Raw genomic sequence first — 18444 nt, 5'->3', positions numbered from 1 at the left:
GAGAATAATTCGGGCACCCTCCACAACCGGGCCCACAGGAGCAAGGGACGAAGTCGTGCTTGATCTGCAATCGATCTACAGCCTAGATCCAACAGCACAGGAACTGTGGGCGTGCTCAAAGGGAGAGCCATCAGGTCTTTCAGAAATTTACTCTCAGATTTTTCTAGTACTTTCAGGTTACATGTACCCCACAACTCCGCCCCGTATAAAGCAGCGCTAGCCCCTCTGACTTTATAAATCTCCACAACTGGGGCGATAGGTTTAGTTGTGGAAGAACGTTGTTTCCCCAGCATAACACCACCCACCCTTTTGTGGGTGAGGAGCATCTTATGGATGTGCGGGGTCCAGTTCAGTGAATCGCTAAGGCGGATTCCCAGGTAGTCAAACTCTGATACCCTTTCTAAAGGAACAGAGTTCAAGGCCGGGGGACGCCCTAGTTTCTTAGGAGGATTCATGATCAAGAATTTGGTCTTATCGACATTGATCACCAACCCCCTAAGGGAACAAAACTCCTGGAAGCGGTTTAAAAGTTTTTGAAGGCCCTGGGGGGTATCATCTGCAAAGAGCAGTGTTGGAATCCGGGTTCTTTTAGCAGATACTCAACCACCCCATTCACATAAAGGGAGAATAGGGTGGGAGCTAGCACACATCCCTGGCGGACACCCCTCCTCACTGGAATCCTGTCAGTTTTCTCCCCATAGTTGCTTGCGTGTAATTTCATCAGGAGCGATAGGATATAAGGGGGCAACCCCAGGCCCTGCAAGACCCTCCACAGTTCCTGCCTAGGTACCAGGTCAAAGGCAGTCTTAAGGTCAATAAAGGCCAAGTAAAGACTGCCCTTGCCCAGCATGACCACCTTCCAATACAGGAGGGCCAATCTGAAGGCCTGCTCAGTGGTCCCAGTTCCAGAGCGGAATCCAGCCTGGAGATCTGACAGAATGTTGTTGTCATCCAGCCATTGGAGCATCCTCCCCAGAATCAACTTCCCTACCACCTTTTGGGATGAGTCAATAAGGCCGATAGTTGGCGGGGTTGTCTCGACATCCCTTCTTAAATATAGGGACAACCTCCGCCCCCTTCCATGATTCAGGTACAGGGCCCCCCCCCAAAATAGGGTTAAGTAGGGTGGAAACCAGCTTCCCCCATTCCTTAGGCTTGGCACGTAGCAAATCACCGGGTATCCCATCAGGCCCAGCAGCTTTTAGGGGTACCAGGGACTTGATTACGACCTCCGCTTCTCTGGCGGTAAAAGCATCACCCTCACTGACCCTTGTGTAGTCGGCCAGAAGAAAGGAGTCGATAAAAATCCCCTCAGGAGGAGTATAGAGGGACAGGAAATGGTTGAACCAGTTCTGGGCTGGGATGTTGCATGTCAGCAAAGTGCCGACAGGCCTGTCCCTAGATCTTACCAGACTCCAAAATCCCCTAGCATCCCTGCCCAAACTTGCCTCCAAAAGGTCCGCCCAGAACTTTTCCTCCCACTCTCTTTTTGCTACATTTATAGTCTGGGAGTAGTCTTTCCTTGCGAGCCTAATTGCAGCTTGAGATTTAGCTTTAACAGCACCTACCAATACTTTTTTCTTTTCCCTGCATTTTTTGGTAAACCATCCCTGCACTTTAGGCGGCTTCTTCCTGTTACCAGCGCAGGGAGCCATGCTTGGGACAATGAAGAGATTGCTCAGGGCCCTGGTTAAGCTGCAAAAAGTCATAGTGACTTCCTCAGGCAAATGGGTCAGCGAGTCCAGCTTACACTGTGCTGCAGCTAGGAGCACCCCTATAGCTGCCACTTTCTCTTCTGCCATAGTGAGCTTAGCCCACTTCAATCGTCTGCCGCAGTTAGATGGGTAAACTTCGTGGGTGTTTGGTGCTATGCGGGATAGAGTTCCCCCCTGATCATTAAGCCACTGGGGAGAGAGGGCAAGTGAGAGGAGATTGTGATCACTCTCAGTTGTCGGTACAACCTCCATATCCCTCAGGATACTCCATGAACTGGCGTCAAGAAGAATATAATCTATTCTTGACGTGTGGTTCGGCCTGTTATAGGTGTGGGCTCCTGCTGAGTCAGACTTTGTCCTCCCATTGACAGCCCTAAGGTCAAGTTCCAAGTTTAGGGAATTAATCTGTACCGCCACTTGGGTCCACCTCCTAATGGGGGGCAAGGCTAGGGCAGGAATCCCTCTCCTGGAGTCCTCCTCATCAATACCCAATATATCGTCCAGGCCCAAGGGCTCAAACGTACAATTCAGGTCTCCAGCCACCAGGACGCAAGATTTGTTGGGACGCTGCCTAAGCGAGCCTTCTAATAGAGCTATTATGGGAGATTGTAAACCTCCCTTCGTGCCTCTAGCATAGATATTAAAGATGTCCAAAATCAGGCCACCCCGTGCACCCTTTATTGAGATGTTAAGAAGATCGGGTGAGTTGATGCGATGCTGAACCACCTGACAATCAAGTGAGACAGCAACCCATATGAGAAGACCTCCCGAGGGGTGTCCCTTCCCTGAAGTGGGGGCTACAGCGGGAACAAAATAAGATCAATAACCTACCTTGTGGCAGGGCTCCCTACACCATGTTTCTTGGAAAATGCAAATAGAGTAACCCTCCACAAGGGCATTCCAGTCAGGTAGGCCCAGCTTCCTCGAGATGCCCGCAACGTTCCAGCTCAAAATCCTAAGGTCTGGATCCGCCGCAGCCGGCTCCCTGCGGGGCTCGGGGCTAGGTGTCCCCTCCGTCTGATCTATTAGCCCTAGTCCACTGCCCCCACATTGGCCCCCTACAGGCAGGTCAATAACCTGCGCTAGGTGGGTGGCTTCATCTGGTGGTGAAGGAGGGATGGTATTACTTTTACCCAACTCGTATGACTCAGGGGCATAACCTAGACTTAGGAACCCGGTGGCCACCCCAGGACTGGTATTGGTTCAATATCCAGGCAACTTCCCATTATATCCAGGCCAGGCTACTGGTTGGTAGAATGGGGGGGAGAAAGGGTTCTCAAAGTAAGAAAAATTGTTACTTCAGCCCCCACTTAAATGAGTACCATTATAGTTTGCTTCAGGCCTTGGCCAGAAATAGGTTAAATCTACCACACTGATGCCAGCTCCCCCAGTACCATGCTTCTGGTTGCAGATCGTTTGGGTGACCCTACTGTCTTTGAAATTTACCACCACACAGTCTCCATCTAGGTGCTTATGTCCATAACCTACCCACCCTACCCTTCTCACTCCTAGGATCAGCCCATCTAGATCCCTAGGTAGAGGTCTGTTAATCTTTAACCAGTGCAGGGTTTTGTTTTTTAGTGCCTGATGGGATTCATAGTGATCATCCTTCAGACAGGGTACGTTTGTGAGTATGACGACATACGGGTGGCACTCTGGGGGCAAATTCACAGGTGGAATGTTTAGGGCCGCTTTGGGGGGCGGTGCTTCTAGCTGGGACGCTTTTAGGAGATTAATACTATTTCTACTCGGATGGGCTTGTTCAGCGCCATTGCCATTCGCAGTTCCCTTCGGTTTTACAGGACCCTTCCTACCGGGTAACTCAGCCCGAGTAGGCCTCTTGACCTGGGGCAGTACGGGGCTTGGGTACATTCAGTTGTGCTAAGACAACTGGAGCAGCCAGCCCTGCTTGACTAGCACTACCTAAAGGAACCGCAACATGGACAGCAGGGGCATTTGCCACTGCCATCACATTTACAGTACGTGGTGTATTAGAAGCAGTAGGAGTGGCCTGTGGGGATGCGGGAATCACCCGAGCGCCAGTTTCCCCTCCCTGTCCATCCTCCCTGATTCTGGAATGCAATTTAATGAGGGATTTTAGAGAAAAAAAAATTGTCCAGAGTTGCCTGCTCAAACCTATCCAGCCTCTCTCCCAACCCTTTAACTCTCTCTACAACCGGGGACAGCAGTGATATCATTAGTTCCTCTATTAGTACAATTGTAAGAGGATCATTAGATGGAGCTACAAGGCAGTCTGATGTTAAATCTACACATATTTTCTCCACTATATTGCCAGAATGCTCTCCCCCCTTACCCCTCCCGGGGTTTTTCGTGCCCAGCCCCTCGCCCGCACCTGCTTTAGTTCCACCTACCCTGATACCCTGCTTCCTCGGTCTCTTATAGAGTTTTGGAAAGCTGCCTTTCCTCGGGCTAGCAATCCTTTTCCTTTTGGTATGAGCTGAACTCTTAGAGGCCGACGGAGGCAAGTCAGGTGGCTCGGAGATACTGTTTCGAGTAATAAGAGTAATAGGGCAGGGTGTAGGGACAATAAACTCGCAGGGCCGTAAGTCGGAACTGATACCATCAGTAGGAGTAGATATGGATATGGCAGCCAGGCTCTCCAGCCTATCTACACTAGCCCTCAGAGATGCAACCCGTGAATGCTCTAGTGGGGGGGAGATAGTTAACAGGGGGCCGGGGTTACATACAGGTGAGGAACAAGTGCCAAGGAGCCCAGTGAGGACCTTTTGGACAGAGGGTGTTCATGGGAAAGGCGCCGCTCTGTCATTTCAATTTCCTTCTCTATGACAGTAGCTACCTGTGTTATGAACTGGTCCATAGTGCCTATGATACGACTGGTTCCCCCGCCCTCCCCCTCTCAGGCTCCTCCCTGAACGGGTAGACATTAACACGAGCTACACAAAAGGCCAGATGTTAACAATAATAATATGCCCCTCTGTACCTACAAAAGCAAACAATGATGTCAGGGGGGAGGCCCAGCCCAGCCTTGGCCAGCCCCGGACGGCCACAGACGGTCCCGCCCTTATCCCGGGCTTCTCCCGGGACGCTCCCGCGCGCTCCCGTGCAGCGGCTGACTGGTACTGCTAAACACACGTGGGGGCGTGGCAAGCAGGGAGAGCGGGCCAGGTGTAGCAGGTTGGCCAGGCAGGGACTCCTGGGAAACGGAGTCCCTGCTGTTCTTCAACGTATCGGACGCTATGCTGTTTGTTGGGGGCTGGATGCTGATTGACTAACCCACGGGACTGCGAGGACCACGGAGCATTGCGCTCCACTAACTCTGCTCACCTGGTTCCTCTTCCCGCCTGGTTCCTCCCTCCACTGCCACGCCTCGCGGCCCCCGCTGCGCGGGAGCCGCTCGTTGGCTTCAAAGCGTATAAAACCTTGGCTGGGGCTTCTCAACGGTGGGACTCTCTGCTGTTCTTCAACGTATCGGACGCTATGCTGTTTGTTGGGGGCTGGATGCTGATTGACTAACCCACGGGACTGCGAGGACCACGGAGCATTGCGCTCCACTAACTCTGCTCACCTGGTTCCTCTTCCCGCCTGGTTCCTCCCTCCACTGCCACGCCTCGCGGCCCCCGCTGCGCGGGTGCCGCTCGTTGGCTTCAAAGCGTATAAAACCTTGGCTGGGGCTTCTCAACGGTGGGACTCTCTGCTGTTCTTCAACGTATCGGACGCTATGCTGTTTGTTGGGGGCTGGATGCTGATTGACTAACCCACGGGACTGCGAGGACCACGGAGCATTGCGCTCCACTAACTCTGCTCACCTGGTTCCTCTTCCCGCCTGGTTCCTCCCTCCACTGCCACGCCTCGCGGCCCCCGCTGCGTGGGTGCCGCTCGTTGGCTTCAAAGCGTATAAAACCTTGGCTGGGGCTTCTCAACGGTGGGACTCTCTGCTGTTCTTCAACGTATCGGACGCTATGCTGTTTGTTGGGGGCTGGATGCTGATTGACTAACCCACGGGACTGCGAGGACCACGGAGCATTGCGCTCCACTAACTCTGCTCACCTGGTTCCTCTTCCCGGTCACGCCCCCTACTCCTCCCCCGGGCTTATCTCTGCCTACGCCCAAGCGCGCTAGCGGTACGCGCGCGGTACGAGGCCCGGAACGAAGCCCGGGCAAAGGGCGGGCCCTCTGTGGCACTCAGAGGCCGGAGGAGGCTGGGCTGGGCCATAATCCTTAGTCGGTTGTACTTCGTTCCCTTGTCCCCTTACTGGTAGGATTATAGGCCATGAACTGTCGTGAAACCAGAAGCATGGCCGCTGTAGGAGCTAAAAAACTTACAGGAACCTTGGATGATTTTATTACTCGCACTCATGCACTAATTGATGAGGGTATAACTTTAATGGATAGGAGAGTGTCCCAAGACCTGGCCATGGCCAAACGATCCTCCTTGGGCCTTATAGCACAGGCACAGACACCCAACACTGATTCTCGGACAGATATACAGGTCCTAGTACATAGTACTGGAGAGACTGGGGATCTTGACGCTTTAAACACCTCGCAGGATCTGGAGGCTTCTCCTAACCTTCATTTCCCATCAGAATGCGGAGTGCAACAAAGCGAGTCAAATACCTCTAACAATATATCTGTCACAAAAGAAAGGGGTCGGACAGAAGGGGCTATCCCTAAGCAAATTCGAAAAACTAACAAATCATCTATTCATAAAGGAAAGAAGGTTCGAATTCCCCCTAACCCCCCTAACATGGATAAATTGCCAGCAGCTTTACCCAATTCCACAGAGGGATCGCATATGATTAAGAGTGGCTTACCCCTGAGCCTTCCTGATGATACTATTATCGATCATAGCCTGGAGGAAATCCTGGAGTTGACCGGGGAAGCGGGCAACTCAGCAAAATCTCCACTACAGGAGGGCCATGGTTCAAGCATGAGTAATACCACTATTTTTAATATGCTAAAAATACTGCTGGATCCCTTAGAGGCTAGACTACGCTGTTTGGAAACTGTCCTAAAAAACATACATAAGGACATAAGTGTCCCTAGCTTCACCTTGAATAATAGAACTGCCCAGGTTATTATTCCAGCTAAAAAGGGCAATAAGCCTTCGGTGGCTGTTAACAAACCGCTGGAGACCGCAAAAATGACCCCCAAGAATTCCAGTAACGCTATAAATCAGGATGACATTATTATAAAAGCCCCCAGAACCGATCAAACTCAGAAAATAGATCAATCCCTGATAACAACCAAGAGCAATTCCGCTCAGGCTACATCAAGTGATCACTTATCACAGCCTCTAAATTTTGATGCACCCGATAGAGCCAAGGGCATGGCCCGCAGAAACATCCATCTTCCCCCTGATGCCTGCCCTTACGTAATTATTCTCACTGGCGTTACTGAAATCTCTTCGCCAGAAGTTGAATCGTATCAGGCCCTAAAAAATAAAGTATGTTATTGGCTATCTAAAAATTATCCTCTCCCGCCAAACATACCGTGCAATATTTTAATGATTGAGAGAGCTCCGTGGGTAGGAGGCAATAGAAAAAACCTACAAGGGGACTGTGTAGTGGTCACCTTTGAGAATACTGAGGTGGTAGAGTTTATTTGTAGTAGTGGATCCCCTAGATTCCAGACGAGCACGGTGGTTGCTAGACCTTTGTCTTATTTTTACCTCCCACAAAATCAAGCTGATAACCGATGGAGTTGGTTAAAAGGACCCCATGACAGTAAATTTAGACAACGTTCTAATCCCCCCTGGGAGATACAACCCCATGGGTGGGAGGAGGGGTGGAATGCGGGATGGAATCAGGTAAGGAGTAGAAGAGGTAGACTACGTCAAGGCGGCCCTCTTGTTGGTTCACATTACAGCCAACCCTATCATTACCAACAGTTTACAAATGGTCTGGAAAATCCCTCGCACTTCCCAATAGCTAATCGCTTTGAATGTCTGTCAACCACAGATTGGGTTGACTGACAAACACAGAGCTTGGAACCTGATCGGAGTTCCCAGATTATTCCTATTCAACCAATTAAGGCTGTTGCTATGGAGGATTTGATTAAACTAAACACTTCTTATACCCCTGATAAAGACCCAGCGGAGGGTGGTTGTCGAGGTGCGCTTAACCCCCCTTACGCAGAGTCATCATACTGCAAATTTCTAACCTGGAACGTGGCAGGTTTAAATGTAAAGGCTCAAGACCCCATATGGCAAGGGTTTGTAAAACAATATGACATCTTGGCAATCCAAGAAACATGGGATACCACTAGAAGCTTCTCATTGGATGGTTTTTGTAGTTTTTCAACCCCAGCAGTGCCAGGAGTAAGAGGCAGAGCAAAGGGTGGCTTACTTACACTATGTTCTCTGAACTTAACGGGGGTCTTTAAAAAATTAGATTCCGCACCCATGAATACGTTAGTTGTGGAGTGGATTTTATCTGATACTAAAGTTTTTTTGATTATTAATTTTTATAACTCCAAGGAGGTTTCTCATGCGAATGAGCATTTGACCTCCTTGTTAGAATTCCTGTCAGTCTATAGACAAGATTGCAATTCCGTCCCAGAGATGGTAATCCTGGGTGATTTTAACATTCATCCCTGTGAGGGAGATTGTTTTAATGATAGATATGGGGGCTTACCGACCGAGGGCATTCCCCATTTTGAACACACAAACGAGGGTGAGTGCCTGGAGACTTTTCTTGCAAACTTAAATTTATTTGAAATTGAGCAGGGCAAAAGCGAACCCAGACCTCCAACATTTATTGGGAGAGACGCCAATACTGTCATAGACTATATTTTTGTATCATCCGGGGTCATGTCTAAGGCACGTGAGTATAGGGTTGTTACTGCTAGTTTCAGTGATCATCACCCTGTCCTCTTAGTGCTGGACCTAGATTGTTTCCGGATTAGCAGTTCAACAAGTGTGGCAGCTTCAAATGTTCTGACAACTAAGGATCAGGGAAGGCGCCTTAAGTGGGGGATGATTGTCCCTGAGCAATTCTTTCAAATATTAGCCCAAGAGGCGGAGGCTAATTTGGCAGTGTGCCTAGATCCAACTGCCCCTGGTTCTGATGTTATGGTAGCGTATGAGGAAATATGTACAAGGATTTCTAAGAACTTGGAGTTAAGGCCAGGCGCTCTAAGGAACAAGAAGATCTTTAAATGGTTTAACAAGGATTGCTCGCTAAAACACAGTGCCCTGTTGAAAGCATTAAAACATAAACCCAGAGATAGGCCCTTAGTGACCAAACTAAGGAAAGAATACAAAATTGCAGTCACTAATCGCAAAAACCAAATTAAGGAGGAAGCTTGGGATAGTTTACTATCCACTGATGTATTGAGAGATAGCAAAAAGTTTTGGGCCTTGGTGAACCAGCCTTTCTTTTCCGAGGATGGGAAAACTGATATGGACTGTGTGATCGAAGATGGAAGATGGCTTGGCCACTTTAAACAGATTTATGAATCCACAGCATTAACGCCACCAGTCAGTACCCATGCTACACCTCACCTGAAGTTTAACATCACTGAGGTTGAGAGGGCGATTAAAGATACAAGTAAACATAAGGCCCCGGGCCCGGATGGGGTCCCTGCAGATCTTTACATCCAGTATCCGCAATTTTGGTCAAAAATACTAACCAATGTGTTTAATGCGATACCTGCAGCTGGTTTCCCTTCCTCCTGGTCTACCTCCATTATCGTGCCTATTTTTAAGAAAGGGAATAGGGGGGACCCTGCCTGCTATAGACCAATCTCCCTGTTGGACTCTGCCGTTAAGATTCTGGGCAGAGTTATTTTGCAAAGAATGGGGGACTGGCTAGGGGAGAGCAGGACCCTATCGGACTTACAGTACGGTTTCAGAGCACATAGAGGGACCATGGACCAATGTTTAAACCTTCACCTTATCATTAGTAAATACACTGTGGCGAAGGGTGGGCTTCTTTATTTGGGATTTATGGACTTATCTTCTGCTTTCGATTTGGTAAATCGCTCAAAACTTTGGATTATTTTGCGAGACATGGGCTTGGATAGCACCTTGGTTAATTTTTTGCACGACCTTCACCAAAATCTCTCGGCCTCGGTTAGGGTCACAAGGGAAGGGAGATGCACTGCGAAGTTTAGGTCAGGAAGAGGGGTCAGACAAGGCTGCATTCTGGCCCCTCTCCTTTTTACACTATATATTAATTCCTTGGGGAAATCCCTGGATTCAGCTACCTTGGACATACCGCATATGGGGGGGCTACCCATTCCGGTACTGCTGTATGCGGACGATGCCGTCCTTGTAGCTCGGACTGGTACGGGCCTGCAAAGATTATTAGATCATTTTGGTGGTTTCATGGAAGCCTTGGACCTAAAGATCAACACCACTAAATCCCATGTTATGGTTACAGGCTCACGGAGGAAAAACATGAAGATTAGGGCCTTTAGCTGTAACAATTCCCCAATTTCGAGGGTACCCTTTTTTTGTTACTTAGGAGTCACTTTTGATGAGAAAGGAACTTGGGGTGCCCAACTAAAGTTAAAGGAGAATGGTGTAAGTAGATCTACCACAGCTCTTATGCATTTTGCTAAAAGATTGGGCTCGAGACCCATGGAAGCCATGACTTGTATTTATAGAGCCAAATGTGTGGCAATTGCATCCTATGGGGCAGACATATGGGGCTACGTTTCAGCCCCAGGCATTCAAATCGTAGAAAACAATTTTATACGAGCCTTGTTATCACTCCCGAAATCATCCCCCACATATTCAATACATAACGAAATAGGTTTGGGTTATGTCACCGATCTCCTAAAAATGTCCCCACTGTTATGTTGGATTAAAACCTGGACAAACGAGGAGATCACATTGAACCACTGCATTCTTAAAGATTGCATGTCTTTGGACAAAGCAGATAGTATACCTTGGCTAGCGTATGTTAGAGCGGCATGCGCTAGGCTAGGTCGCCCGGATATGTACTCTTCTCCACAGAACCTTAAAAAAGAAGATGTAAAGTGGGTCAAGCAGCACTTTCGAAATATGTTGGAAGCTGAGAGGGAAACGGTTGAGCTTAGTAAACCAATGGTAAGATCAGTTTACCAACTTTCGTCGTCTTTGGCCATGGAACCTTATTTAAAATATGTTACTAAACCATATCATCGTTTTCTACTTATAAGGTTCAGGTTCAATCTGATACATCTTGTGCTTGGCTCGTATACAAAGTGGGGTATCCCAGAAGAATCCCCACCCTGCTCCTGCGATTTTTTCTCTACACAGGATACCCTGCACCTAGTGATGCTTTGTGATCATTATTTGGTGGCCCGCAAAAAATTTCTTTTTCCTATTCTGAAAGACTTAAACTTTGCGCAGGTACGGCCGGCTCTATTATATTTACAGATGTTGAACTCGGTACAGGTTACATATGGTGTAGCGTGTTTTTTGGTAGCAGCCGCTAGACAAAAGAAAATCAGTCTGGCCACAAAGATCAATCACCAAACCTGACATTTGTAAATTTGGCACTCCTTATTTTTATTGATATGTTCCTTTTATTTTAGGATTTGCAATCATTTCTTAAATCCGTTTTACTGAATTTTTAATGTTATCTTATGTATTTTGTATTGCTTTTATGGTTTTTAGTAACCGAATAAAGTTCTTTGACTGACTGACTGAGGAGTCCCTGCAGCTCCGCTCGCAGCCCTGCTACTGTCCCTCAGCAAGCCCCAACAGACCTCCAGAGGACAGCACAAAGTCCGGGAACCCCACTTGCAGGCTTCCTCAACGAAGCGGGACCCGCGCAGCGGGTCCGGCGAGGTGTAGCGTGGCATGCAGAGCTGCAGAAGAGTCCAGGAGAAACAACCACCAGGCAAGGTCAGTTCACAAAGGTTCCCGCCGGGCAGAGGAAAAGAGGAGCTTAAATCCCACTGAGTGCGCGGGGGGTGTGGCAAGCAGGGAGAGCGGGCCAGGTGTAGCAGGTTGGCCAGGCAGGGACTCCTGGGAAACGGAGTCCCTGCAGCTCCGCTCGCAGCCCTGCTACTGTCCCTCAGCAAGCCCCAACAGACCTCCAGATGACAGCACAAAGTCCGGGACCCCCACTTGCAGGCTTCCTCACCGAAGCGGGACCCGCGCAGCGGGTCCGGCGAGGTGTAGCGTGGCGTGCAGAGCTGCAGAAGGGTCCAGGAGAAACAACCACCAGGCGAGGTCAGTTCACAAAGGTTCCCCAGGTTAGTTATTTATGTTAGAAGAATCCCTGTTAAAATTGTAGTTTTAGATTTTCTCGCTGCACCTATAACATGAGAGCATGGTTCTAAGCGTACAATGTAGGTGTTTTTACGAAAAAATATTTTTTTTTAGAAGTGTCTACAGTCCTGTACAAGTAGTGAAAGGTTATGGCTTATGAAACACAAGCTTGTTAAGACTAGAAGCACAAAAGAATGCTTGTTCTAAAACTTCCTTTTCTTGAGGTTCCTCAGATGAATAATATAGGAATACACAAATGTAAGGATTTGGAGTATGTCTGTATTATTTTTCTTTTTTCCCTCAGAATTTGGTAAATAAACATAGACTTCCTTGGCTGCTTCAAATAGTGTAACGTTTTACTCTTGCCAGTTCACCAAAAAGTTCCTTTTATACTCGCTAATAAGTCCAGGGTGTTTTTTTACTCTCAGATAGATGAAGTGTTTCTTGGGTGCCTTGCTAATGTATGGGGCGCCCCAAGACTAAGAAAGTATTCTGAGACTATCCTCTCTCTTGATAGATTATTTGTATGCCTTGTCTAAAGACCTTTTGTTCTGTCCAACAATAGGTATCTGCTGCTCTACAACCAATGCCAGAGGGGCCCGGACATCAGAAACACCAGTCCAGCTTGAAGCCAAGGTAACCAGCACAGGCATTGCTGGCAACTAGGACTTCAGTGAGGGTAGAAGGCCGGAAGTACTGGGACGTGAAGTGTGTACCCCTGCAACTGTCTTGGGTGAAAGACGGGGTCACAAATCAGAATGGAGAAATTGTGAATGCAGTTTGTGATGCCCAACTGAGAGAGTCACAGACCGACAAGGACGACAAGGAGGCGTTTGCTTGAGGGGACCCCCTTTGAAACAAGGGTTGCTTCAGATATCCCAGCATCAAGCCTTTGACTCCTGGTCCCCAAGTGAATGCAAGTCTGCACCTCTCTTTGTTGATCAAGAGATACCTGGGCATACTGGGTATAATCTGTGGCCCCAACAAAAGCGTAGTGCGCCAGCGGAGCAACACAGGAGTTAGGGAAGGACTTGAGTTCAGGGTACAGGTGCTGTGCCTTTTGGTGCCTGTTAGATTAAAGTGAAGAAAACTGGTGCTCTGCCTGAGACACTGGACAGGATCGTTGAGGGCTTTTGCCCAGGGGGTGATTGCCCTATCCTGAAAGAAGAAACTTTTCTCTTAAAACTGGGCCGTGATTGTGTTCTTGAGTTGCAAGTTGTGCAGCTCCACCGTTGGATGAACTGTGAGGCTCAGACAGACACAGGGAGAAGACTCCCCACTGGCTGGTTGTACTGCGGCTTCCATTCCTCAAGGACTGTTTGTTAGACTTTTTGTTAGTAATGTACCCCTTTGGTCGTCCCATTTTTGAGGAGGAGCAGCCCTTTGCGGCTCCTCATCCTAATTCCCATGGCCCCATGTGGTCCTCCTGGTCCCCTGGAGTGAAGATTGTTTTTGTAACAGTATGTCTAATTGCTTTAATATTTGCATTAGGAATAATGTTTATTCTGCAAGAGAAACGTTTTGTTGAACAGTTGATAAAATCTTCTTTGCCCTCATCCTGAGCGTATTAATTGATACTCTAGCCCTCATAAAAGGAACACTGGAAAGGTCTATTGAAAATGTTTTTTACATAGAATTGGACTGGATGGTTTGGGGATTTGCTTTTTGCTTGGGGTTGGAAAATATTGATAGTTCTGTTTGTAATAATAGCCATTATTTTCTCCTGCTTATACCTCATATATACTCGTTCAATGAAATGTTTAGAATGTAAATGCCCACCTAGCAATGGAATAGAATTTTAATGAATTTATGAGAATAAATGTGCAAAATATTTCCTATATTCATATTCATAGATCATAGCAGATGTCTTCAGCTAATTCTAAAACGGCCATCTGTGGAAACTAGCTGCAATAGCTGTTAGCATCAGCTGAACCCATTTTGTTTGTGGCAGCCATTTTAGTTAGCCATGTGCTTGCCATGTGCTTTCTCCCTCTTCACTATTGCCTGCCCTTGTATTCTGCTTGTGTCATCTATTTGAGTTAGCTTCTTCAGCACTCAGCCAGAGCCTTGCACATGCTCAGAAAGACCTGTAGCTGCCAGAATGTACCTGCTCTTAGTGTATAACTGTCAGGCTGTTTTTACTGATGTAAGGTGAAATGTCTCCCCTCCCACTTTGTTGAGCAAGCAATTATTGAATACCCATTTTAGTCAATAACTATTCTTGTATGTGCCAGTACCTCCCCTTGGTCTCATGCTGACTATGCAACAAATGTATATATAAGACCCATGTTCTCTGTACTCCTTAGACCAGAGGTCTTCAAACTTTTGTAGGTTCTAAGCCCCCGCCAGCGCAATTTTTTTTAGCTGTTGGGCCCCCCCCCAACACCTGACAGAAATTTTGGGAATCTGGTACATTACATAATCGACCGCCGCACGCATATCCTGGGCCATATCCAGCAAATAATGTTCAACACAATAAGAGTGTTTAGTAAAGTGCAGGTTTGTGAGTGGGTGTGCTGAAATGACAGATTATTACACAGCTCAAACCACCATTTCCTAGATAAAATATGCACAAATTGTTTTTACTAGGATGCTTTGTTTTACACATGACATTGATTGATAACACCACCATCATAGATGTGACGGGTGTGCCTGTTTTTCGCCACAGACGGTCAATCTGTGGATGGATATTTGCTATTGCCATCCTCAGGTTGTGCTCCACATCCAGGGGAAGATCTACAAGGCACTTCCGAAGCACAGGGATGCGACATATTTACAAGAATATGACGCATCTCTGTGCTTCCCGTTGCGCTGGCGCACAAACTGCAGCCATGCGCTAGCGTAGGCATCCTTGCACCATGGTGCAAGGATGCCTGCGTCGTGGGGAGATTGTTTTTGTGCAGGAAGGGGCACCTTCCTGCACATAAACAATAACTATAGGCATTTCCCTCTTTCAATGCATGCTGTAGAATGCAGCACGCATTGAAAGAGGGAAAAACGAGGAGAAATGAAAACATTTCTCCTCGTTGCGCCTCGCTAAGCCACCTCTAGGGTGGCGAAGCATTGAGACGCATTTCCAGATTTAAGATTCCTCATAAATCTGGAGATGTGTCTTGTTTCATGGGTGTTGCGTGGGAACACCCACAGCAATAACCATGGAGCAACCCTTCAACACAAAGTGCTGCTTGTGAAGGGGCCGTATTTACAAGGAGAGGAAAAGTCACGCAGGGTGGCTTTTCCCGTCCTTGTAAATATGGAGGAGCCCCCTGCGCCACCAGTACGTCACAAAAAGTGATGTACTGGTGGTACAGGGCGCTTGTAAATCTGCCCCCTAGTCTTTAGTAGCGCAAGTGCTGAGAACCCAAACTCACATAAATAGGACGAGCTGCAATGCAAGAGAGTTTTGATAGCATTTTCTCTCAAAGCTGAATACTCTGCAGACATTTTCAGCCAAGACAGAGACTGTAAGGGGACAGTGTTGTCAGATTTTTTGAGCACTCCCTAGCTCAGAGCTGGTACACAAGAAACAAATCTTCTCTTGAAATCATTAACAAACTTTTTAGGCAGCATTATAATAGGATAATTGCCCACCAACCTGTTATGGACCCGAAGACAAACTTGAAAGTCCACAGAGAGGGCGTTGAACGAGCACCTAATTCAGAATTCCTAAGTAGTACGATAATTTGCTTGCCTGAAGCAGTTGGGGTTAAGGACACGTCGGGCTTATGTTTAAAAAAAATAGAACTAATAATAAATGAATGCTGTCTATTTTACTTCAGAGCAATGTTGTCTGACAAACTTTGTGGTGGCAGGGACATGTTAAGGATTTTGGGTGCCCTGGGCCAAAACTAAATTGGGGGCCCCTGTTCAGTACTGCTTTGAGTCTAAATGATTTACTTTCAGCTCTGCCTTACCCTCTTTAGCCAGGCTAGTAACGGTGCACAGGCACTATGGTTGAAATTCTAAAAGCGTTTACATCTAATATGCATAGATAGTGATGTGTGTTTTCACTGTTGTATCAAAGCAGCAGCCCACTAATTTTACAGCGAATAATATCTGTGACATCCTTCAATTTCTCATATGTGAGGACCCGCTTGGATCTAAAATAAACTTTTTTATGGTTGTTGCTTGAAACAAACATTTCTCTGCAAATAGTAATAGACTCCTTACATCAATCACATTCAAAAGAAATAAAACAAAACGGTATTTAAAAGAATCTGTTTAGGAATTATTCCAGGCCACCAGGGCAATAACAGAGCTGTCTATCAAGGGGCCCCCTGGAAAGCTGGATTGCAGTGCATGTAAATGTGTCCTTTTGTAGTTTTGGACGAAAATCTTGATGGGGCACGACATGCCCATACTCGTGTACAGGAGTGCAACTAGACCCGAACTTCGGGTGGGGGCTAACATTCCCAGCCAGGGCTGGCCCAAGCACTTGTTGCACACAGTGCAACAGTCTTTTTTTGGTGCCCCCTCCCACATTTCCTCCTTCTCCATGAATTCCCTCACTACCACTCACCAACGTTGCACCTCATCTCTCTTCATTTTGTTATAGCGCTACTCATTGTTTACTCACACTCAGTTCTGTGATCTGCATGGTACACATTCTATGGAGCAGGCACATTAACCCTCTGTGCTGTGTGGGTGGCAGGAGTGCTCATGTGAGTGCACGGGGAGCCATGCGACAGTTTGCGAGTAGGGTAAGAGGAGTGACTGCAGGGTGAGCGAGGTGACCATATGAATTTGGGTGCAGATATAAGTGCAGAGTGGGACAAATTAATGAATGGTTAGTGGTGGGCTTATTTGAGGGAGATTGCAGGTTGAGCAGTGAGGGGGACAGGTGAGTGAAGTGTCACTTGAGCGCAGGTTGAGTAGTGTGCTCATATAATTGCAGGGTGAGGTACAGGGTGAACAGTGCAAGTGAATTGTGAGTGCAGAGTGATCACTGTGAGTGCAGGGTAAGTGGGTGAATGGTGTGAGTGCATGGGGATCAGTGTGAGTGCAGGGTGAGCGTGAAAGTGAAGGGCGAGAATGAAGAGCAAGGTGCATTCCCCGACATTTGAAGTAACTCAGAATGCTATTGACGGCAGCATAGGGTTTCAAAAGTGTTAAACTATTGATAATATGGCAGTAACTAGGGATCAGGGTGGAGGAAATAAATAATGTGGTGATCCTGCAACAAACTCCAGGTCTTGTGATTAGAGTTGCCAGCTCATTATTTTGATGTCCCAGTGCAGTCAGCTAAAGCTGTATTGTCAGTACTTGTCCATGCATACTTTGAACAGCAAATATAAATAGAAATAACTTTTACTTGTGTTCTAGGGCTACCTGAATAATCTATGGCTGATAATAAAAGGGAACATGCTTCTTTATTTACAGACAAGCAATTTGCAGTCTGTTTAAAAGAACACATGGCTAGCTGGCATTTTGCGCACCTGCCTGTGCAGTTTTAAAATAAACTTTGTCTCCTTTCAGGGAAGAGCTAACCCTCCCAGGAGGGTGGTAATTCATAGAGCTGAAATGCTTCAGTTGCAGTGAGAGGCAGGATGTCTCCACTGCTTAAGCTGGAAGCAAACAAACAGACAGGCATTTCAGCTGCAGTGCGAGGTACTATAATATCGAATGCGAAGGAACAGGCCTGTCTGTTCCTTTGCCTTAGGTTTTAGCAGAGGAGACTTCCTGCCTCCTCACTGCAGCTGAAGTTTCAGCTCTATGAATTAATCCCCTCCTGGGACGGTTAACATAACAAAAGCCTCGTCGATTTCCCCTCCCTCCCCCCTCACCGGAATTCTCTAAAAAGACTTGGGACTCAGGGAACAAAGGTAAAATTAGAGTGGAGTGCGCTCCCCCCCTTGGATGGTGTCACACCCCCCCAGGGGGGCGCGCCCCACAGATTGAAGAAGTCTGCCTTAGAATGTCTCATTACAGTGGCCTGAGGGTACCGTATTGATGCAGTCTCCCTCATGTGAGGTCAGTCTCCCTCATGTGAGGTTAATAAACTTGTGTTTTACTATTCCAGCTTCTGTGCCAATCTCATCTTTGTTGGTTTAAGTAGCAGGTGCATCAGTAAACCCCTTAAAAGGTTTTTGATTTCCCCAGCAGGAAGACGAGACTGAGTTGATCTAGCGGTCCATTTTGAGCTCGGAGTCCAAGATGATTCCCAGGTTGCATGCGTGGTCCGTTGGGGCGGGGGGCCACCAGGTGTTGCTCCAGGTGTCGGGGTTTGGGCCCATGATGAGTACTTCTGTTTTGTTGGTGTTTAGTTGTAGGCAGCTGTTTTTCATCCACTTGGCGATGGCTTCCAAGCCTTCTCAAAAGCTGTGTCTGGTGGTGTTGGGTTCATTGGATAGGGAGAGGATGAGTTGGGTGTCGTGTGCGTATGACACAATGTTGAATCCGTAGGTTCTGATGATGGGGCGAGTGGAGCCATGTAGACGTTGAAGAGCGTCGGGCTGATGGAGGAGCCCTGGGGGACCCTGCAGCTGGTAGCTGTAGGGTCCGAGAGGAAAGGGGGGAGCCTGACCCGCAGCGTTCTGCCGGAGA

The sequence above is a fragment of the Triturus cristatus genome, chromosome 6, assembly GCF_964204655.1.
Source record: "Triturus cristatus chromosome 6, aTriCri1.1, whole genome shotgun sequence".
In the NCBI taxonomy this organism is placed as follows: domain Eukaryota; kingdom Metazoa; phylum Chordata; class Amphibia; order Caudata; family Salamandridae; genus Triturus; species Triturus cristatus.
This window is presented reverse-complemented; position numbering follows the sequence as displayed.